Raw genomic sequence first — 25249 nt, 5'->3', positions numbered from 1 at the left:
CTAGAAGTTACGTATTGCTAGTAGACAAAGATACATATAGCTGTTTGTTGACCGCGAAAAGGTTAATGTAAGGTTCGATCGGTGCCTTGTTGTACCCGCGATTAATGTTTGAGATGCTTCCAATGTGGAGAATTTGGGACATGAGTACAGAATGTAAAACCACATTGCGTGCTCTAAGTGCAGCGATAGTCACAAAACTTCTGAGTGCACGTCAACTGTATTGAAATGCGTTAATTGTTTAAAATGAATGGAACGTAACATGAAGTTGGACGTCAATCATCCAGCATTTAGTACTGAGTGTAAGATCTACAAGAAATTGTTTGATCAAAAGAAAAGGGCTTGCGTTTCAATGAATAGCAACCAAGTTCCAGTAGTAATGTGAACAATTAGATGTTTTGTATTTGAATATTGCTGGTTTGTCTACAAACACGTAGCTCTACGTACGATTGTAGAAGAAAACGTCCATTTTGATATTTTTAGCAGAAACGCATATTGTAGAGTATGAATCATTTGATCAGTACAGTATACGGATACAAAGTCGCTGCTTGCTTATCACATTCAAGGCACACTGGCGGAGTTGCTATTTATGCCAAAGAATCGGTTCAATCAAGCTTCAAATCAACGAAGCCTGTGAAGGAAATTGGTTCTAGGCATTACAGTTGCACGTGGCATGAAGAAGGGTAATTATGGTGTTTTATATCATTCTCCCAGTTCGAGTGACCAGCGTTTTATTGAAATTTAGAGAACTTGAGAAATTTTTATCGATTTTAGTAAACTAAATGTACTTGCTGGTGATTTTAATATTAATTGGTGTGACGAAAATTCAAATCATTAAAGCGTCTGACTGAGTTTTACAATTTGAAACAAAAGTTGTTGATTACACGCGTATTTCCTGACACAGAACTAATGATCATGTTTATTCTAACTTTGATTCTGTAAACTCAGTTACAGATATTTGTTAAAAGTAACCGATCATGAAACATTAGTCATAAATATAGAAAATAATGATATAACCGAAATGATTTTGTTAAATTGAAGTGTTGGAGGAAATATTCGAAACGAGCTGTTTCGGATCTTGTTGCGAGAAACGTGATTTTCAGGATATTTCCGGAAACTTAGATCAGAAATCAGCTGTTCTAACGAACGTTCTGAAAACAAGTACCAATAAGTTAATTGAACATAAATTTGTAACTTTAAATAACTCAATAGCTGGTACAATTTAGATCTTCGCGTCTAAGACGTAAAAGAGATAAATTGTTAATCAGATTTTGAGAAGACATAGTTGTAACAAACAGGTACAAGAATGCGAACACGTATTCAATCGTTAAAAAACGCGTTGTGAGTATATTCAAAGAAAAATTAATCAGCGTCAGAATAACAACAGGGAGTTATGGAAAGTTTTGAAATCTTGTTGAAACCTATAGTTCCAACTCGGTCCATAACTTTAATGGCACATTAGAAAATTCAGAACAAGTAATTGCTTGCAATTTTAACGATTATTTCATCGATAGTGTTTCATCGATTAATCGGTCTATCGATTTGTGATGAGCCTGATGAAATAAAACAGCCGGTTAATAGTACATGTAGATTTGATTGTTTTCACCCAATTACTTTTGATGAACTTAAAAATATGCTTTTCTTTGGGCAAAAGGCTGGAGTGATAACGTTAACGCTAGAGTTATTCAAGATTGTTTTCATGTCATTGGACACAAACTGCTGGACCAAGAATCTTGAGAACCGGGCACGTGCCGCAGGTTTGAAGGAATCTCTTATAATTCCTATTCAAAAGTTGCTGGAACGATTAAAGCCGAAGAGTTTCGTCCCATCAACATGTTGCACACATTAGATAAAATATTAGAACTTGTTGTGAAAGGCCAGTTGGTAAAATATTTGAATAATAATAACTTGTTAATACAAGAGCAATCGGATATCGAGAAGGACATTCTTGTGAAACCGCATTGAACTTAGTGTTAGCCAAATGGAAAGAAAACATGGAGTGTAAAGATACTATCATTGCTGTATTTTGATCTTAAACGCCTTTGAAACAATCTTAGGCCCTTATTGTTGGAAAAATCAAGGCTTTGGAATTTCGGGTTCTGGTATGAATGGTTCAGAAGCTTTTGTCTGACAGAACTAAAGGACTGTTTTAATGATTGTGTTTCAAATCCATGGAAAGTAATCTTGGTGTTCCACAGGAATTGTATTAGGGCCTTTTATTTATTATGTATATTAATGACATGGGACGGTCTTACGTTTTTGCAACATTAATCTTTTTGGATGACACAGTATTATTCATTGCAGCCAGAAATATCGATGATGTTGTTTCACGCTTGAATACAGATTTGCATTCTAAGTAGATGGTTAAAGTACAAACAGTTGAAGTTGAATATAAGTAAACTAAATACATGGTAATTTCCGAAATCGATTCATTGATAATGTTTCTGTTAGAATTGATGATGAAACACTTGATCGTTCGGGAAATTAAATATCTTGGCGTGATTATTGATGATAAATTGAAATTTGATTCTCATATCAACAATGTCATCAAGAAAATAGCCAAGAAGTATGGAATTTTATGTCGATTAAAAACGAATTAACTGTTCAGAGAAAATACATTTGTACAAATCAATCATCTCTCTCCTCATGGACTTTTGCGCCTCCATTTTTATTTGGCCAATGAAACACAAATATCGAGGTTACAGCGTTTGCAAAATAAAGTTATGCGCTTGATTTTGAGATGTAGATTCACTTCCTCCTCCTTTTGTTGGACGCTTTACAATGGTTATCAGTGAAGCAAAGAATTGTTTATTTAATCATGGTGTTCATTTTCAAAATAATAAATGGATTGCTGCCCTGATATTTGTGTAATCGAATTGAAAGAGGAAGTGACATCTATAGATATAATACTGAAACGCGGATGAAATAAGAACACCTTATTTTTTTATGGAGCTTCACAAAATTCATTGTTTTGCAAGGGAATAAACGCATTCAATTCGATGCCTATACACATCAAGCGTGCAAGGACACTATCACAGTTCAAGAGACTTTGTATTTTACACGTAAAGCTGTTTTTAAACAGTCATATATTTAAGTTTTGGTATTGACTAATTGTGTATCTTGACGAAGTTTGTGATAACGGATATCTTTTCTTGAACAATGTAAATGATTTTTATTTCATTAGGGCGCTTATAGACTATTTTTGTTCGCCTCGATGATGATGATGGTATTTTATTTATTGACTTGTATTTTTACATTCTTTGTGTAGTCTACAAATGTTTGAGAATCCGCGCGAATACAGGTATAAATGACTTTGATTTTATGATCAATACTTGAAACATTTGAACTGGTTGAAGGATACATATGAAAAGTAGTGAGCTCTCAGATAGAACGCGATTTTATCGAGACTTTTGGTATCTACGGAGAGGTAACACAAGTTTTGAATTTTTCGAGTAAATTAAATTGATTGGTACTAGGAGAATAGTTTGAGTACGCGCTTCTTGACGAAACTTTTGGCATCATGCGAGAGGTATCACAAGTTTTGTAACTAATCATCGCTGTACCACTGATGATGCTTGCAAAACTCTGTGGTGGAATTCAACTGTTTTTACTAACTTATGTTTTTGCTGTACTATAGCGATGTTATATGTTAATGTTATTTACATCTGTGGAAATAATCGGATAGTTTTTTGTTTGCCAAATCTGATTAAAATTGATCATATTAATTATCTTAAAGATAAATCGTATAGCTCAAACCTTTGTAGGGGTATGTGGCGGACCATCATCATCATCATCATCTATATTATAGTAAACTAGTTCATTCTTATTTAGCCAACAAGTGTTGGCAAGAAAATAGTGATTTTGGCCTATGCTGGGGTTCTGTGAATGGTAAATGCGATCTTTTCTGACGAAAACTGGTTTGGTAACTTAAAGCTGTTCTTTCGCTAGTTGTAGAATACCGACTTATATAACCTAATACTCTTAGGACTAATCACCTGCCCAGATCATGGCGACATAGTAGTACGTATTCAATTAGGTAGTGAGCTCTCACTATTTGAAATTCACGTAATTAAGAGCAACAGCACTTGCCGTATAGGAACAATCATTGCTATTAATTAAATTGAATTTGAAACAGCAGAGAACTGGCAGTTGAATAGGTCTCATATAAGGACCAAATCTCGGCACGCAGATCCCACATTCTATTAAAAAAATTATTGGAGACTCAAGAAGTTTTGTTTGAGCCTGGAGCGAAGGCTTTATTTCTTTTCGAGTAGATTCACTCTTCCAAATTCAAATGATTTTGAGGAACAGCACTTGCCGTTAGAACAATCATTGCTCCAAATCAACCTGAATTTTGAAGAGAAGAACTAGGAAAGAATAGTCGACTTTCGATCCACATGGAGGTTCAAGCAAAAGTTTCTGGAATTTGAAATTTCTGATCAGGATAAATCCTGCAACAACCAGGCTCACTTTCCAATTTTACGTGATTCTTCGAAAGCACTTGCCGTCTAGGATCAATCATCGCGCAGAATCAACTAAAACTCGAAAGGCAGAGAGTTGTGCAGGGTAACATTAATTTGAACTGGACGCCAGGAAAATCTTTAATCCAAAACAGAGAACCAAAACCGGATTAATTCAAAAGCAGGCCATTCTTCCACATTTACGTGATTTTGAGGAAAAGTACTTGCCGCCTAGGATCAATCATTGTCATATCAATCTAAATCTGGAAGAAGAGAACTTTTGCTTAAACCTTTTAGGTTAATCTGATCTCTTGGTATAAGAACCCCACAAAAAAAACTTGTTTTTTTCACCGATCCGGGATAATTGTTACCTTTCCAATAGGTCACAACTCAAACTTGATTCTTTATTATCGTTTAGTTTGTTTTCCTTTTTGCCTTTCTCGTATACTAATACGGTAAAGGCTATATGATCGCTCCAAAACAAACTTTTTATAGAAGGCCCGGAGACCCATAGTGTTATATACCAACTGACCCAGTTCGACGAATTGAGGTGATGTCTGTGTGTGTGTGTGTGTTTTTTTTTTTTTTTTTTTTTTTATAGAGGGATGAAGGCAATCTGCATACAGACACCTGAAATTATCATAGGAGTGGGGTGACGCGTTAGGCAGAAGGCCAAACCGGTGACCCATAAACCCACCCAAGTAACAGAAGGTTACTTGAGTTACCTCTCCCTAATACCCTGAACCCCTGGACCACCTTCCGTATTACTTCTGGGGATAGGCAGTACTAAATGTACCTCCCAAATGGCACGTTCCATGGCGCTCTCTTCGATTTTCTATTTACTTGGGCCATTTGGCTCTCTTGTTTGTACCAGTAAGCACAAAATTATTTATCTTTCCTCGTGCCATTCAGCACCATCTCCTTTCGAGCCATTTAGCTCCCAACGTGGTCGCACTCTACTCAGATAATCCGGCGGCGGATCTACTTACTCCGACGGAGAGTCCCCTGCGGCGGAAGCTCCCCTGAAACCGACGACCGCATCCGTGGAAGGCTGTTTCAACACCACTAATACACCTGGTCAGCAGGTCCCATGCACTTTCTCACGTCAACGGGTTACCGGACGAGTGCCGAAGTCGATCCAGAGACTCCGGGAGCATAGCGTCCGGTTCAATGGTGCCTCGACGACCCGAAACGGCCCTTCAACGCGTCGCGATCTACTCGACCTAGTCCCCGGCGATGGATCTGGCCTACACCGACGAAAATTCCGGCGGCGGAATCTCCCCGGATCTGTTCTCCTTGTTCATGAGCCATTCAGCTCCTAGCCTGATATAGGTCTAATCATAGTCTTTTAACAACATTCTCGTGCCATCTATCATCATCTATCAACGTTGAGCCATAGCTCCCAGTTCCGTCGCGGACTACTCAGATGATCCCGGCGGCGAATCTATCCCTCCGTCAGGAGTTCCCCGGCGAAGGATTTTCCTCGAAACCGACGACCCGCTTTCGTGGAAGGCTGTTGCGTAGCCTGAACTATCTTAACATCTAATTTGTCTTCTTCCAATCTTCAGTCCTTTCTCACTTCAGCGAGTGACCGGTCGAGTGCCGAAGTCATCCAGAGATTCCGGTGCATAACGTCTGGTTCAATGGCGCCTCGACGACCGAACCCGGTAATCTTACGCGTCACGGTCTACTCGGCTTAGTCCCGACGGTGGATCTAGCTACACCGACGCACTCTCCCGGCGACGAAAGTTACGAGATTGATAATCAATAACCTTGAGCCATTAAGCTCCCAGCTTAATCGCGGACTACTCGAATAGTCCCTGGCGGCGGATCTATCTCTTTCCGACAAGAGGCTCCGACAGTGGAACCTCCCCAGTTACCGATTGTATCACTCTCTCCCCATTCGCGTGGTCGCTGTCGCTGTCAATTCATTCGCTGGTCCCGTCTCCAAGTTCTTTGCAACTCCGTAAGAATGTGCGATACTACATTTTTGACGACACCCAAGTGGCTTCATCGCGACTCATCTCACCGACTATGCTGATATCTCTCTTCGTATGGTCTCGAACCTAGGGCATCTGAATAGAACGTGTTCAGGTGTTTCCTCCGTATCCTCGCACACCGGGCAGCATGGTGAACGTGCGTGACCAAAGCGATGTAGATACTTCCTAAAACATCCGTGTCCTGACAGGAACTGCGTCAGATGAAAATCTATTTCGCCGTGCTTTCTGTTTACCCAACTCGTCAAGTTTGGAATGAGGCGGTGGGTCCACCTTCCTTTGTCCGGAGTTATCCCACCATGTTGCCACTTGGCCATTGATTCTATTCTCACCGTTTTCCCCACACCCCACGTCCCTTCTATGGTAGCACTCAATGTCCTCAGCCAGCATTATGCCGACGGAATCATCCCGGCGATCACACATACTCGCCTCCGACGATATAGTCCTATAGGCGCTAGCGACTCTCATAGCCATGAGCCGATACACGCGTGTGTGTGTGTGTGTGTATGTGTGTGTGTGTGTGTGCGCACAAAACGACGCAAAAAATGTCACTCATTTTTCGGGCACTTATCCTCAACCGATTTGCTCGCAAATAAATTGCATTCGACGCAGAATCCTTTCCCCATTGTTTCCTCTTGAATACTGGCCAGGTCGGACTACGGAATCGGAAGTTATGGCCAAAATACAAATTTATACGTAAAAATCGCGTAAAAAATGTCACTCATTTTTCGGGCACTTATCCTCAATCGATTTGCTCGCAACAAATTGCATTCAACGCAGAATCTTTTCCCATTGTTTCCTATTTGAAATTGGCCAGGTCGGACTATGGGATCGGGAGTTGCGGCCAAACCACCTTTTGCCTTTCTCGAATACTAAGTATACGGTAAAGGCTATATGATCGCTCCAAAACAAACTTTTATAGAAGGCCCGGAGACCCATAGTGTTATATATCAATCGACTCAGTCTGACGAACTGAGGTGATGTCTGTGTGTGTGTGTGTGTGTGTGTGTGTGTGTGTGTGTGTGTGTATGTGTGTGTGTGTGTGTGTGTGTGCGCAAAACTACTCAACAAAATGTCACTCATTTTTTGGCACTTATCCTCAACCGATTTGCTCGCAACAAGTTGCATTCGACGCAGAATCCTGTCTCATTGTTTCCTATTTGAAATTGGCCAGATCGGACTATGGGATCGAGAGTTATGGCCAAAATACAAATTCATACGAAAAAATCGCGTAAAAAATGTCACTCATTTTTCGGACACTTATCCTCAACCGATTTGCTCGCAACAAGTTGCATTCGATGCAGAATCTTGTTCCATTGATTCCTATTTGAAATTGGCCAGATCGAACTATGGGATCGAAAGTAATGGCCAAAATACAAAACCATACAAAAAAATCGCGTAAAAAATGTCACTCATGTTTCGGGCACTTATCCTCAACCGATTTGCTCGCAACAAGTTGCATTCGGCGCAGAATCCTGTCCCATTGTTTCCTATTTGAAATTGGCCAAATCGAACTATGGGATCGAAAGTTATGGCCAAAATACAAAAAATCCTACGAAAAATCGCGTAAAAAATGTCACGCATTTTTCGGGCACTTATCCTCAACCGATTTGCTCGCCTCAAGTTGCATTCGACGCAGAATCCTGTCCCACTGTTTCCTATTTGAAATTGGCCAAATCGAACTATGGGATCGAAAGTTATGGCCAAAATACAAAATCCTACGAAAAAATCGCGTAAAAAATGTCACGCATTTTTCGGGCACTTATCCTAAACCGATTTGCTCGCATCAAGTTGCATTCGACGCAGAATCCTGTCTTTTTATTTCCTATTTGAAATTGGCCAGATCGGACTTTGGGATCAAAAGTTATGGCCAAAACACCAAATCATACGAAAAAATCGTGTAAAAAATTTCACTCATTTATCGGGCACTTATCCTCAACCGATTTGCTCGCCTCAAGTTGCATTCGACGCAGAATCCTGTCCCACTGTCTCCTTATTTTAAATTGGCCAGATCGAACTATGGGATCGAAAGTTATGGCCAAAATACAAATCCTCACGAAAACATCGCGTAAAAAATGTCACTCATTTTTCGGGCACTTATCCTCAACCGATTTGCTCAAAACAAGTTGCATTCGACGTAGAATCCTGTCCCGTTGTTTCCTATTGAAAATTGGCCATATCGGACTATGGGATCGAGAGTTATGGCCAAAATACAAATTCATACGAAAATATTGCGTAAGAGATGTCACTCCTTTTCAGGCACTTATTCTCAACCGATTTGCTCGCAACAAATTGCATTCGACGCAGAATCCTTTCCCATTGTTTCCTATTGAAAATTGGACAGGTCGGACTATGGGATCGGAAGTTATGACCAAAATACCTTTTTTCATAAAAATCACAAAAAATGTCACCTATTTTTCGGACACCTAACTTAATCGATTCACACGCAACAAGTTGCATTCTGACGCAGAATCCTGTCCCATTGTTTCCCATTGAAAATTGGCTAGATCGGACTATGGGATCGGAAGTTATGGCCGAAACACCATTTTAGCCTTTTTATACGAAAAGGCTGTATGTTCGCTCCAAAAACCAAACTACCAATACCAATACCAATCGATTCAGCTCGACGAACTGAGATGATGTCTCTGTCTCTCCCACTTCATACCGGAGTTTGGCAGAAAGACGGTCATGAGATTTATATCATAACAAATATTGCCCTTCGCTCGCGTGATGGGAATGACATTTTCGTTTTCTTTTTGTGTAGTCGGAGCTTCAGTTCAACTAACATCCACAAGTGATATCCTTAAAATATATGACTGGGTGAAATAAAACAGGGTTATGTACGTCAAAAAGATTGGAAAAGGAACGAATGTCGAAATTCTTATTAGCATATTGTAGATCAAGCTGAAAACCGAACCGAGGTCCCGCGAAATCGCATTTTCTCGCATTTCCGGATGTTGCAACTGCATCGCGAGTAGTGCGCAACTGTGCCATAGTCGGGCACCACTCGCGATGCAGTTGCGACATCCGGAAATGGGACAAAATATGATTTTCGGTTTTCAACTGGATCTACAATATCTTTGCCATAAATAATCTGATTTTCATAGAACGGACAAAGAAATTTGTCTTTTTTACTCCTAGCCACTAGCTCATCTTTTTTCAAGCACACACATTTTACGAAGGTCGAGAAAGGCACCATCACCGCTAGGTGGATTAATCTGGGTTTTTAATAGAAAAATCACAAAAAAATGTCACCTATTTTTCGGACACCTAGGGAGTGAGTGCTAGTAATGGACCCTTAACGACTAAAATTTACTTCAGTTGCTCCGCTAGAGCGAGCCTTATGACAAATTGTAGTTCTGCTACACCAGATGACAAGCAACAGGTATCAGCATCTTGTTTCGTACATAAAACTAGCCAAAACATTCATTTTACTAATAAAGAAAGCATTTTAAAATAATGTAGCTAGCGGGCCTATTATGGTTACCCCGGGGTCCATAATACGCAACGTCGGGTTTGTTTATATACGTATAATGGTCCCCATTTGATTTATATATGTTCCATTCCCACATGTTCCTGATGCCTATTATGGACCCCCTTTGTGTGCTAGTAACGGACCCTTTGGCGTATGTGCATTTACAGATTAGTTAATTTAACTAAATTCCTACTACCCAGGCCATAACAAATGTATGGAACTGCTGTCCTGTTACATGGAGCAACTCCATCCGACGGAAGTTTGCAGAAAATAGTCGATTCCAACATTTAATTTGGGGTTTTGTTCAGGGGTCCATTATACGCACGGGGTCCATTACTAGCACTCACTCCTTAACCTTGATCGATTTACACGCAACAATTTGCATTCGACGCAGATTCCTGTCCCATTTTTTTACTATTGAAAATTGGCCAGATCGAAATATGGGATCGGAAGTTATGGCTGAAACACCATTTTTGCCTTTGGTCTACAAAGTAAACAAAAAGGCTATATGTTCGCTCCAAAACCAAACTTTTACCTGTAGACCCATAGTGTTATATACCAATCGACTCAGCTCGATGAACTGAGATGATGTCTCTGTGTGTGTATGTATGTGTGTGCGCGCACCAAAAGTGCGAAAAGTTTAGCTCACTTTTTTGGTACTTATCCTCAACCGATTTACATGCAACAAATTCCATTCGACGCGGGGTCCTGTCGTATTGTTTTCTATTGAAAATTTGGAAGATCGGACTATGGGCACAAAAATTATGGCCAAAATGCTTTATGTTATAAAAAGCGCGTAAAAAAAGTCTAGCTCATTTTTAATGCACTTACCCTCAATCGATTTACTCACAACAAATTGCATTGGACGCGGAATCCTATTCTATTATTTTCTATTGAAAATTGGCCAGCTTGGACCAAGATGAATACACCACTAGGTGTTCCAATCTGCCAAATTCACGATTCAGCCATCTTGGATTTTGGTATGGGAGAGCCAGCCGGTTTGTTTATGTTTTGCACCGAAAATGAATTTTTCACCCCCGCCTCCTTCTCGTCCATAAATTGGGCAGGTTGAAACACCTAGCTGTGTATTAATCTTGGCTTGGACTATTACCTTAGAAATTATGGCCAAAATACTTTTTGCCTTTCTTGTGCTACAAAGTTGTACCGAAAGGCTATAATTTCTCTCCGAAAACGAACTATCGGATGCTTCCACACTGATACACTTCCCTCCCTCTTCATACGGGAGTTTGGCAGGAGGACGGTCATGAGATTTATATCATAACAAATATTGCCCTCCGCTCGCTTGATGGGAATGACATTTTCGTTTTTTTTCGTGTAGTCAGAGCTTCAGTTTAACAAACATCCAAATGTGATATCCTTAAAATATATAACTGGGTAAAATAAAATATGTACATCAAAAAGATTGGAAAAGGAAAAAAATGTCGAAATTCTTATTAGCATATTGTAGATCAAGTTGAAAACCGAACCGAGATCTCGCGTTTTCAACTGGATCTACAATATCTTTGCTTGAAATAATCCGATTTTCATAGAATGGCCAAGAAGTTTTTCTTTTTTACTCTTAGCTACTAGCTCATCTACTTTCAAGCAAACACATTTTACGAAGGTCGAGAAAGGCACCATCACCGCTAGGTGGATTAATCTGGGTTTTTGTAAATAAGTATGCTTTAATTCTAGAATAAATAAATAAAACTGTAAATATGTAAATAAATCCTTATATTCCCTATCCTAAGATACCATTTACCCTAAAATTTAATGTAAATAATTAGAAAAATAAAAGATTAAAAAAAAAGGAAAAGAAAATTGAATTCAAAAAATCCCATTTCACCACATTTATCCCCTTGGTATCGATCTGTCAAAAGTGTATCCCATCCTATATGTACATAATCAACCATCTATGGCGCGCTATACCAACGGTGCACCGACAAAACCATCCCGGGAAATGTTCTCCTATACTTGGATTTTGCTGTATCATCGAAGGCCTTATAAGCCTAAGCAGGATGAGGCCAAGGGCTCTTTTCGGTAACAAAATTCCGACATTTTAAACCTTCCGTTGCTCTCTTAAAATCTTTCTCCAAATCCTTTACAAACAAAATTCCTAGCAGTTTCGCGAGTGAACCGGTATTCGAAACGACCGAGGTAGTGCCAACAAGTGAAGCAACAAAAGTTGGACTGGTGGTGAATGCGTCAAAGACAAAGTACATGCTTGTGGGCGGAACCGAGCGCGACAGGGCCCCGCCTGGGGAAGTAGTGTTACGGATAGACGGGGATACCTTTCGAGGGTGGTCGAGGAATTCGTCTACCTCGGATCCTTGCTAACGGCTGACAACAACGTTAGTCGTGAAATACGAAGGCGCATCATCTGTGGAAGTCGGGCCTACTACGGGCTCCAGAAGAAACTGCGGTCGAAAAGATTCGCCACCGCACCAAATGTGTCATGTACAAGACGTTAATAAGACCGGTAGTCCTCTACGGACATGAAAACATGGACAATGCTCGAGGAGGACTTGTATTCGAGAGACGGGTGCTTAGGAACATCTTTGGCGGTGTGCAAGAAGACGGTGTGTGGCGGCGAAGAATGAACCATGAGCTCGCCCAACTCTACGGCGAACCCAGTATCCAGAAGGTAGCTAAAGCCGGAAGGGTACGATGGGCAGGACATGTTGCAAGAATGCTGGACAGCAACCCTGCAAAGATGGTGTTCGCTTCCGATCCGGCAGGTACGAGACGGCGTGGAGCGCAGCGAGTGAGATGGGCAGACCAGGTGCAGAACGACTTGGCGAGCGTGGGGCGTATCCGAGGATGGAGAGATGCGGCCTCGAACCGTGTATTGTGGCGTCAAATTGTTGATTCAGTGTTATCTGTTTAGATGTTAACTAAATAAATGAAAATGAAATGAAATGAGGTAGTGCCACGGAAGAAGATTTGTTCGACCACCCATTGTCGGATTTGCCAATAGAGATCGAACGGCCTGTGACCGGTGGCCTGTGAGTGATAGTGAAGTCACATATCCCTGGTATAATCACCCGTCCAGGACTAGAGAGGAAGATAATAACTGTGCGACGCCCCTTTATCCCAGGACGATACATCCTTGGATCCTATTTCATCGTCGACATAGCCATCGGTGAGGAAGTGGAACGGTCGCAGCCAGCATTCCGAACATCCACCGACCGATTGACAGTCGTCCTAACCGTTGAAGTCAGGTGAAATTTTGTACATTCCTTTATATCTCCTATTCTATAATTTATTAAATAAACCCAACCCTTGAACTTTTAATTAACATCTATTGTAAAGCATAATTATTTCACGCGCAAATCCCTTTTCTCCGTCATTCGTTTGCTTGAAATTGAATTCGCGTTACAAGCTTGGGAAGTGAGTCCGCCCCAACGATTTCTCCCGGACAGACCCTGAGAGGGGCTGAAGTGTAAATAGTTTTGTAAATTTTCTTGTATATAATATAGTTTTATTTTAGTGAATTTTTTCCAATTGAATTAGTTTTTGTAGTTTTCTTAGTTTATTATTTCTTTAAAATTTCATTGCAATAGAATAGTTAAACGTAACAATGCGAATGCATTTCAGAAAACTAAAGTTGTTGATTATTGCAACGTATAGCAGTACATGTTTTGAAAATATTTGTTTCGATTTAAAATGTAAACACACATTGTTATTGCATGTTTTGTCTTAAAAATGATCATCTTCCCCCAGTTGACGGTAACTGAAAATGGCTCAGCATGCATATTATGAGTAAGCACGCAGCTTAGTAATATTGAAAGACTGTATTTGATGTAAGAATTAAGTTTTAAGCTACTACTCGCCCTCACCTCGCAATTATCGTTTTTTTTTCAATCGATCAGAAATGCAATGTTTACAGCATTCATAAATGCCAATACATCTCATGTAAAGTCAATTGTTTTGAAAGTAACATTTATAGACACAGAACGACTTTAAGAAGTATTTCATAGTACCAATTAAAACAAACATCACAAAGTTTTATTATTACTTTACAGATGGGTTTAGTCAAGGCATGGAGTGCCTCAATAAACTCATATTTAAATTTTCATAGTATCCGGAATATATAACCTGCTTCAAAAGGTTTTTAAAACAACCTATAGAAAGATCATAATTCACGCATGGTAAATTCTTTCTCTAAGCTGAAGAGCATGACTATTGCCTTGATAAAACCGCAATAAATAACACCGAATGCCAAAGAGCTGTGTGAATGTTACTTGGGCTAGTAACATTTTGGTTTTATACTAGCTTTATAATACTCTTGTAGAGTAAATGATGGTCTTCAAGAGAGTTATAAAACTTGCAACGTCATTTGGGTGGTCACTTGTTTGAAGTAAATATTGTAGATCCAGTTGAAAACCGAACTGAGCTCTCGCGACAATTGCATTTCTCCTATTTTCGGATGTCGCAACTATATCGCGAGTAGTGCGCATCTATGACATAGCCGTGCGCCATCATGCGCACCACTGGCAATGCAGTTGCGACATTCGCAAATGGGAGAAAATGCGATTGTCGCGAGAGCTCAGTTCGGGTTTCAACTGGATCTACAATATAAAATTGAACTATAAAATTGCCGTCCATACAGAGCTATGTATGGTGTGGTGAGCGATGTGTATTGTTTATTTGTTTATTTGTTTATTTGTTTGCCATTTGTATACATTCATCTGACACTTTAGTGGTCTTAATGAACAATTAGGGCTTAATATACTAACTAACTAAAACATACGACATATAATAATGCCTTAAAAAATGTGTTTTTTTGCCTTGAAAATAGTTAAAAAGTTACACCTAAAAAGATTTTTATTTTCTTTTTTAGAAGGGGGTTGGTTGTGTGTGAAAAATTATTGAAAAATTATTGAAAACAATGATTTTCCTTAACGAAATTGACTCCCTTGCACCTACAGTGGTACAGTGGTACAGTGCAACTGTACCAATAGTGGCGAGTCTCATAAGAAACCAATGGATAGCACCACTATAGGAACCAAAATTATTTTTTACCGCCACTAAAGTAACAGTGTATCCATAGTGGTGCAAGCAATTTTTGGTAATTGCTGATGTTAAATGACATCTATCTCATTTGTGTTAGCAAATTTATTATTTTATCTATTGACTAAGATAATAGAGCAGTAAATTTCCCATAATTATCTATTTTTAAAAAATATTTTCTTTTGTAGATCTACTAATACCTCCACTATTGGTACCGTTACCCTATTACTCTCAATCGAGTAGTTTGCTATATCCATGCTGTAAGTGTTACATATAACTGTTATCATAACAGTTATTGATTACGAACTCGGTGGTCTAGTGGCTACCGCTTCTGCCTTATAAGCAGCAGGTCGTGGGTTCAAGTCCAGGCTCTCGCCCCTTTCCAACTTTGTATTTCAATCTGTGCTTTTCACGTTCTACCAATAAAATAACCTTCCACACTAAAGATTCCAAAACCTCCCATGGCACCTATGAGAGGTTGTAGTGTTCTCTGAATCTTTCTTAATTAGGTGTCCAACTAACAAGGGTAAGACGCACGGCTACAAAGCAAGACCATGCTGAGGGTGGCTGGGTTTGATTCCCGGTGCCGGTCTAGGCAATTTTCGGATTGGAAGTTGTCTCGATTTTCCTTGTCATAAAAGTATCATCGTGTTAGCCTAGCCTCATGATATATGAATGCAAAAATGGAAACCTGGCTTAGAAACCTTGCAGTTAATAACTGTGGAAGTGCTTAATGAACGCTAAGCTGCGAGGCGGCTCTGTCCCAGTATGGGGATGTAATGCCAATAAGAAAAAGAAGAAGAACTAACCACCCTTCCCCTTCGTCAGCATTAGCAAGGACGTGGCCAGGACAAATCTCGACTATTGGAGAGCGCATTGCTTCCATCTAAGAGATAGTGATTAGTCCCAAATCAATATCTGTGGTAATAGATGAAAGTGATGCTACTCTCATACAATAGTCCAGGCTTGAACCACCTACGATCTTGTGCGAATTGCTCTATGCTGATGCCAATAGCTGTAACAGTTTGTGATTTATTCCTTCACCGTATGTTACCTACTTTCGACGCCAAAAGTATTGATTTGGTCCTGACAAGTTAAGTTCTAAGGTAACCAATAACTGTACTTCGGAAAAAGTCAAATATGCGAACATGGTTCGAGGGGTACTTATTCGCTGACATTACCTGTATCTAATATCTGCTTGACATCGTTCCATCGTTGCGCGAAGTGATTGGTAATTTCACGTAGCGTGCCCGTTGCATGCAAGGGTACCATTACCATCCAACGGAAATGCTAAACCGGCTTCATTACATCCAGTGCAGCGTGTCAACACCATCCAGCATACGCAGCTAAAGAGCTTGAAGCCAGATTGAAACTTTAATGAAAAACTTAATTATTCTTTCATCAGAAACTGCAACGGCTGCCTGTTATTCTCATGGATGGTACCATAACTTGATTCGCCGTGGCACCGCGGCAATGATGTTGACTTCGCCATGACAGTGCAGTCAATGTTGGAAAATTTCACCAACTGCAAGCTACCCCTGGGATGCTGGCGCTTGGACGAAATTCGTATAACAGAACATTTGTGCTGACTGTTTGATGCATTTCATGAGAAGTGGCTGCTGTTTTGGGTTAAATTATCTGTAGATGTACCGTTTGGTTCATTATAGACAATATATGCATCGATACAGCTCGAACATTGTTATAAAACAAACTTTGAACTTTTTTACGAGGAATAATAGAAATGCTTCCATTTATCTTTTAGCTGGTACAATGCTTACTTCCAAACTCATTTTTGATGAATATTAAGCGCTGGTAATGATAGAAATGTCGGCGTGATTTTGATTTGAAACACAAAGACTATTTCTCAATAATATAGAGTCAAAATCAATTCTATTTGCCTTTTTGGTTCAACATAATTGCGCTCAAAAGCTGTTAATTCACTCTTCAAAACAACTTTTTTGAAAAAAAAAACTTCATAGCCCAGAATGTTTTACTAATCTTCTCAGCTCTTCAAACTAGAGAAGGTCCATATGTAGGCATATATATATTTGAAGTTTTGCTCGTTATTTTGCAAAATTTTAATATTTTCTAATTGTTAAATTTTTAATCTCTTTAATTTTTAAATTTTTATACCCGTAAATTTTTAAATTTTTAAATTTTTAAATTTTTAAATTCTTAAATTTTTAAACCTTAAAATTTTCAAATTTTGAAATTTAAAAATTTAGAAATTTCAAAATTTCAAAATTTCAAAAATTTTAAACTTTTAAAATTCCAAAAATTATTAAAATTAAAATTTTAAATTAAATTTTAAAATTTTAAAATTTTAAAATTTTGAAATTTTGAAATTTTGAAATTTTGAAATTTTGAAATTTTGAAATTTTGAAATTTTAAAATTTTTGACATTTTGAAATTTTTGAAATTTTGAAATTTGAAAGTGCAGTAAAATTTTAATTTGACAATTTTGAATTTTAATTTTGAAATTTGAAATTTTGAAATTTTGAAATTTTGAATTTTGAAATTTGAAATTTTGAAATTTTGAAATTTTGAAACCCTGAAATTTTGAAATTTTGAAATTTTGAAATTAACCCTGAAATTTTGAAATTTTGAAACCCTGAAAATTTTGAAATTTTGAAATTTTTGAAATTGAAATTGAAATTTTGAACCCTTGAAACAGAAATTTTGAAATTTTGAAATTTTGAAATTTTGAAATTTTGAAATTTTGAAATTTTGAATTTTGAAATTTTGAAATTTTGAAATTTTGAATTTTGAAATTTGAAATTTTGAAATTTGAAATTTTGAAACTGAAATTGAAATTTTGAAATTTTGAAATTTTGAGAATTTTGAAATTTTGAGTTTGAAATTTTTGAAATTTTGAAATTTTGAAATTTTGAAATTTTGAAATTTTGAAATTTGAAATTTTGAAATTTGATATTTTGAAATTTTGAAATTGTGAAATTTTGAAATTTTGAAATTTTGAAATTTTGAAATTTTGATATTTTAATATTTTGATATTGTGAATTTTTGAAATTTTGAAATTTTGAAATTTTGAAATTTTGAAATTTTGAAATTTTGAAATTTTGAAATTTTGAAATTTTGAAATTTTGAAGTTTCGAAATTTTAAAATTTTGAAATTTTGAAATTTTGAAGTTTTGAAATTTTGAAATTTTAAAATTTTGAATTGTATATACTATTAATATCAATAATTTAATTTTAATTTTGTACCTAAACTTTATTATAATTTATTCAACTCAAATTACACTACATTGCAAATTATTGAATGTTTTTGTTGGCTTGGTGTGTGTAAAGCTTTTTATTTATTTATTTATTTTTTTTCTTTTTTTATTTTAGCTTGTTATTTTATAAATTTGACATTTGATTTTGGATTCAATAGAGCTGTTTTAAATTTTAACCAATGGAAAAAGATTTTACTATATGTGTTGAATGTCAGAAAGCGGAAAATGATTCTAGTAAGTTAATTACTTGCATGTACTGTTTTTCCGATGCACATTATAAATGTCGGAATATTATTGGAAATGCAGTTCGACGCATGAAGGATAAATTGTACTTCTGTTCAAATGATTGTTCCCGAATCTACCAACGAATTTTAGAAATGCAAAATCAAAAAGCCTCTATAGTAAATATGCTATCTGTTGAGCTAAGGAGCAGTAGCAGCTGCTGTTTCCCGAGAAATTAAGAATGTCAGGAGTGAAGTCCAGCATATCACTGCAGCAATAGAAAAATCACAAGAGTTTCTTTCCAGTAAATTTGACTCAATTATGTCTGACTTTCAGGATTTGAAGAAAGAGAATGAAGAGTTAAAACAAGAAATCAGTAGATTGAAGCAAACACAGCATGGTATGTCTAAAATCGTTGATAAACTGGAATACAATGTCGATCAAAACGATCGTCTGGTAAATCGCAACAATGCAATAGTTCTTGGTATGCCATACCTTCCAGGAGAAAATACTCTAGAAATAATAAATAAAGTGATTGCTTGTTATGGATTGCGCATTGGCGATGATGCAATTTCGTCAGCTGAAAGATTAGGTGGGAAGAGTAAAACTAACAACTCCTTGATTCCAATTCGCGTGACTTTCAAGGACAGTACAACAAAAGAAATGGTCTTTACGAAAAAGAGAAATTTTGGCAAACTGCTCTCTTCTTCAGTGAATGCAAATTGCGTTGTTAATGGTAGATCGACTATAGTTACAATGCGTGATGAGTTGACTCCATTGTCCCTAGCTTTATTGAATGAAATGCGAGCGTGTCAAGAAAAACTAGGAATTAAGTACGTTTGGGCTAACAGAAGTGGAAAAATTTTAGTGAAAAAGCACGAACACTCCAAACCTGAAACAGTAGTAAATAGAGAATACATGTATGATCTTATCAGCCGTTATAGTAGTAAATCACCAGTAAGAATTTCTTACTAAGAAATACTCCTTTACCAAATGATTGTCTTGAAGACTTTAATACAAATTATGTTGGAAACAGTAACGCCTGTTTAAGAATAGCACAATGGAACATAAGAGGGATGAACGATTTGCTTAAGTTTGATAATATTCCCTTATTTCTGGATAACCTCAAAGTCTCCATAGATGTACTAGTTATCAGTGAAACGTGGATAAAAACTGCTAATAGTGTACTATATGAAATACCAGGATACAATTCTATATTTTCTTGCCGGGATACATCGTCTGGCGGTCTTGCTGTTTATATCAGAGAAGGCTTGGGCTTTAATGTTTCAAAAAATGTCGCTGTTGATGGATTTCATCTTATTGATGTAGAAATTGTCAGAAATTCATTGTCATACGAAATCGTTGGTTTATATCGACCACCATCGTTTGATATTAATCGTTTCTTTGATGAATTAGAATATGTTTTGTCCGTTCAAAATAAACGTCCTCGTTTTTTTGCTGGTGATATGAATATTCCTATAAATTTATCCAGTAATAATGTTGTTGTTCGTTACAAAAATTTATTGGAATCGTATAATTATATTTGTTCAAATTCTTATGTAACACGTCCAATTAGTAATAACATTTTGGATCATTTTATATGCAGAAATGAAGATCTGGGAAACATTAGAAATGATACTATTTACACAGATGTAAGTGATCATCTTCAAATTGTATCTTCTTTTGTACTTCACCAGCCAAAAACGCAAATGGATTTGAAAATAAAAATAATTGATAGAAATAAACTGCATGAAATGTATTCACAGTTTCTAAGTGGTTTTAGCTGTAATAATGATGTAAACTCTTCCATCACCACTATTGTAAATGCATACAACAATTTACTAGAACAATGCACTAAGACTAAAAGTATAAATATAAAAGCTAAATCAACTCACAGTCCTTGGCTAAATTATCACGCGTGGCAATGGATTAAACTAAAACAAAAATACTTGAAAAGGTAAAGCATGATCCGCAGAATGAACATTTAAAATCCTCACTGAACTATGCGTCTAAAAAGGCTGATAATTTCAAATTTCAATGTAACACTAACTATTAATAAAAATTGTTGAATTGCACTTGCAATGGCAAATTGTGGAAAAATATAAACCAGATTATGGGACGGTCTAAGCCTATGACGCGTTTTGAGCTTAAGATCAATGGTCTTAGATTATCTAACAATTCTGAAATATGTGAAACATTTAATAATTTCTTCTCTAAAATTGGAATTAATCTCGCCAATATCATACCTAAGAGTAACTCAAATCCCTTTGCTTGCATAAATCGATTGAATCATTCCATTTTTCTGAGACCTGCTAATGAAATTGAAGTTATGGTAATCATAAACGAATTGGATGCAAATAAAAGTTGTGGCCCAGATAATTTTCCTACCACAGTCATAAAAAATAATGCAATTAAGTTTGCGAATATTTTAACATATCTTTTAATCAGAATTTTGGTACAAAGGAATTTATCCACAGTGTCTTAAAGTAGCAAAGTGACACCTGTATTCAAATCGGGAGATTCATCCGATCCTACTAATTTCAGGCCAATTTCTACCCTATCCGTTTTAGTAAGGTTTTGAAAAACTGTTAGTAAACAGATTAGTTAGCTGTATAAATAAACATAATATTTTTTATAAATATCAATACGGGTTTAGAAAGGGGTGCAGTACAACAACAGCGATAGTTGAACTCGTTGATTTTCTGGTCGGAAAAATTGAAAGTAAATGTACGGTTGGTGGCTTATTTATTGACCTCAAAAAAGCCTTTGACACGTTGAATCATGGCATACTTCTGCAAAAGTTGGAACTATATGGAATTCGTGGGGTAGCAAACAACATTATCCGCAGTTATCTATCTGATAGACAACAATATGTGGCCATAGAAGAAACACGAAGTTCATTATGTACTTGCAACATTGGTGTGCCTCAAGGCAGTAATATTGGACCTCTCTTGTTTCTAATTTATATAAATGATCTCGGTAACTTGCCCCTGGAAGGAATACCCAGATTATTTGCGGACGATACTTCTATATTCTATCCAAATCACATCACTCCGGCTATTATTGTTAGTATGAACAATGATTTAAGAATCCTATTGAGTTATTTTAACACAAATTTGTTGTCCTTAAATTTGTCGAAGACAAAATATATGTTGTTTCACTCTCCTAGAAAAAAAATCCCCTCACATTCGAATCCATTTATTGAGCAAACAGTGATCGAAGAAGTCACCCAATTTAAATATCTAGGTTTGACGTTTGACCCAATACTTTCTTGGGGCAACCATATAGACAATGTTCAAAGAAAAATTTCTTCATTGTGTGGTATTATGTACCGAGTAAGGCAATTTGTCCCTCGTCATGCACTTCTCAAATTTTACTTTGGATGCATACACACTCATTTTCAATACCTTATTATAGTCTGGAGCCATTCATGCAAATCAAAACTAAAAACTTCAAGTTTTACAGAATAGGTGTTTAAAAATAATGTATTCATTACCATTGTTGTACTCAACTTCTCAAGTGTACACTGGTTTCTCGCACAACATACTTCCATTAAGAGGTTTATGTGAGTTACAATCATGCTTGTTTATTTATGATTTAATTCATAATTCGGATATGCATCACAACCTTGTTTTACCCCACGAACTCATGAACATAACACCAGACATGCAAATAATTTACTAAGATCTAGAGCAATAACTAAACTAGGGCAATCTCGAATATCCTTCTATGGTCCTTCTGTGTATAATAAAATTCCAGAACAATTAAAATCTCTCAACAATCGAGTTTTCTTTAAAACCAGATTGAAACATCACTATAAATCCAAAATCAATGTCTTTTTAAATTAAACGGTATCAACAGCCAGATAATATAACATTATTTAATTATGAATTATCACTCTACAAAATTAATGTTAATGTATAAAAGGTAAATTAGCCAACTTTTTTTTTTTGTTTTTCCGAATCTGGGATCCCTTCAAAGGAACAAATTTCCACTGGGAATCCCTTGTTTATTAATTTATTAAATGGAATATTTTGTTTTCATCGCTAACTTACACACACCATCTTATTATATGTTTTGTGTTTTGTCTTAATTTTTCTGATGAGTCCACTACCAGGGGGCTCATAACAGAGCTTTTTGGTGTGGGGGTTAGCGGCGGGCTCTTATATGAAAAAAAAAATGTTAGTTTTTATGATGCTGTTTCAAATTCAAAAATCTACAGTTAGTTCAAACTCTAAAGCGTTTACATCAATTCTTCCATTACAAAGATTAACGTAGCAGATGTAATAAATTAGAAGTTTTAGAATTTGTACACGAGCTGCTCTTTGTATGCCTGGCAAAGCGGGCTTCGCGAGGTCTTCAAACGAAAGTCGTCTCCATCCATCCATTACTTCCGCCAGCTTCTGCTGCAGGACCGTCCATGCCGGGCCGACACGAGCACAGGAAGAAAACTTGTGTTGAAGTGTTTCGGGGTAGCCACAGTGCTGGCAGTTCTCGTCAGCTGCTAATTGCATCACGTGTAGCAGTTTACGGTGCTCAATTTTCCCGTTCACGAAAAGATAGAGTTGTGTACGTTGCCAGCTGATGATAGCTCTTTCATGCGTATATTGCGCCAAGCGCGTGGCCAGTCAACTGCCGGACTGTTGCGTTCTACCTTTGGTAGCTCAGTTTGCAGCACGAAATGCTGGTGGATTTGATCGGCCGAGGGTTGTGTAAGATTTGGCGAGGAATGTGGGATAAGTTCGAAAGGATTGATTTGATGTCAGGGATTGTCTATTGAGTTGCTGGGCGAGGATTTGTGTGGAGAATAAAGGATTTATAGTGAGGAATGGAATCGATCTCTGTTATGTGTCTATTTACTGCAAGACTCTTTGCTTTCAGTGCTGGGACTTGTAAGCCTAAGCCACCGTGGTCCTTCTTCCGGAACAAGTTGCATAATGGGAACGCGGGCGACTATTCCTCTCCATAGGAAAGATCCCATCGTCGATGTGATTTTTGCTGTATGCACGCCAAGCGGAGGCAGCACCGAAGAGAGGTACCACAATTTCGACGTGCCGAACGTATTCAGCGTGATTACCTTCTGGTGCAGTGTAAGCTTACGCAAAGATTGTAGCCACATTTGTTGCGCAAACTTTCCCACCATCGCGTTCCAATTCATCGATGTCATCAAGCGTATTGAGTTTGCGAAGGAAATACCCAAAATTTTGACTACATGAGTAGTTTGTAGCCACTGGGTTTCAAACATATTCCCTTCGCAAAACCCAACATTTACCGCAACTGTTTTGCGCAAATTCAGTCTCGCGCCGGCGGCAAGACCAAAACGACGAAAAACTTCCCTCATCGCCTCGATCTGCCACGGTGACGCTGATGTCGTCGGCGTAGGCAACGAGCAGATCATCCCCACACACTTGCTCAAGCCTACACACCAGTGGAGTGCCATTGGCACATCAGGATTGATCCCAGTAAGATCCTGATTATGGTATACTGGTTGCATGTTATTGGTCTTGTTTTGGATATTGAGATATTGTGAACGCAAGGGCTGGTAGTCTGGTTATTCTATTCTCTTAGTAAGGCCGGGTGACACCGACCTGAAACGGCGAATGGGCTAATGGCCAGGCTGTCTTCCGTCCCCTAAAACCGTGGCAGGCCTTGTGGCACGCGGTACAATCCTGTGGCTCAGCTGGTAGCTGAGTGGGAGTAGGCTCAGATGCTCCTTCCTGACTAGCGCTGATCTGGCTCTGAACACGAAAGTGTCAACGCATGGCCTCCCTGCATGCCGCAAGGTATGTATAGATAACCATGGGATCGCGAAGGCGACTACACCAACAGGATTCGACAGCAGCCGCAAGGGGACCCAACAAACATGAGTTTCCCATTAAAAATTTCAAAACGACGAAGGAAGGAGGTGAGGCGAATGGCGACAAGGAGAACCCTTTCGCCAGGCGCAGTGGCCTTGATCGGTCACCCCAAAGATCGCCGGGGAGGCGATGGCGGAGCACGTGGTGGGTCGGAAGAGGTGCCGGTGGATGTTAAGATGGACGGCCCCACTCTGACCAAAGTCATTAACTCGGTGATGACTAACCACGGTGAGGATGGAGTCCAGACGATGGAGGTGATTACGGACGTTTCGGACGTAATCATGTCCTTCCTGGACAACCGAGTGAATTATAGTAAGGACTTAAAACAGGCCGTACTAACCCTCTGCGCTCTAGTCGTGGAGGCGAAGTCGGAGTGGAAGTCCTTGCTGGAAGCCAGTAAGGAGGCGGAGCACAAGATCCGTCTTCTTACTGAAGAAAAGGAATTGGCGGTTAGCCAAGCCAAGAAGGCCTCGAAGGAGGCCGAATCGAAGATTCGGCTCCTTGCAGAAGGGAAGCAGCTGGCGGAGAGCCAGACTGCAGAACTTAAACGGCGTATGGCTAACAGCGGAGCAACTCCTAAGCTTAGTAGGGTCACGCAGGAGGCGGACCTGAAAGTAGCTAATAAAGCCTCGGCACGGACCGCAGAAAAGGTCCGAGTAGAGACCGAGAGGAAAATGGTACCTCCACCTAGGAAGATACCAGAGGGACCGCCGGGAGGAAGATCTACCATGGACAAAGGTAGTGAATCCTAAAAAGGAGAAAAGAAGTTGCCAGCAGGTCGCAAGGAGTGCGACCAAGGGAAAGGATCCAGCCACCGCCAAGAAGGGAAGAGCCCGTGAGGAAAAGGGTGCGCCTACTAGTGGGAGTGGCAAGCGGAAGGATAGAGGTGAAGCGATCATTGTCAAGGCTGACGATAAAGCTACGCTGAAGTCCTAAAGACTATGAGAGAGCACCGAGAAGCTCTCTAGTCTAGGAGGGATGTCAACTGCATCCG

This window comes from Armigeres subalbatus, chromosome 1, assembly GCF_024139115.2.
Source record: "Armigeres subalbatus isolate Guangzhou_Male chromosome 1, GZ_Asu_2, whole genome shotgun sequence".
NCBI lineage: Eukaryota > Metazoa > Arthropoda > Insecta > Diptera > Culicidae > Armigeres > Armigeres subalbatus.
The sequence above is the reverse complement of the archived record's forward strand: the minus strand, read 5'-3'. Positions refer to the sequence as shown.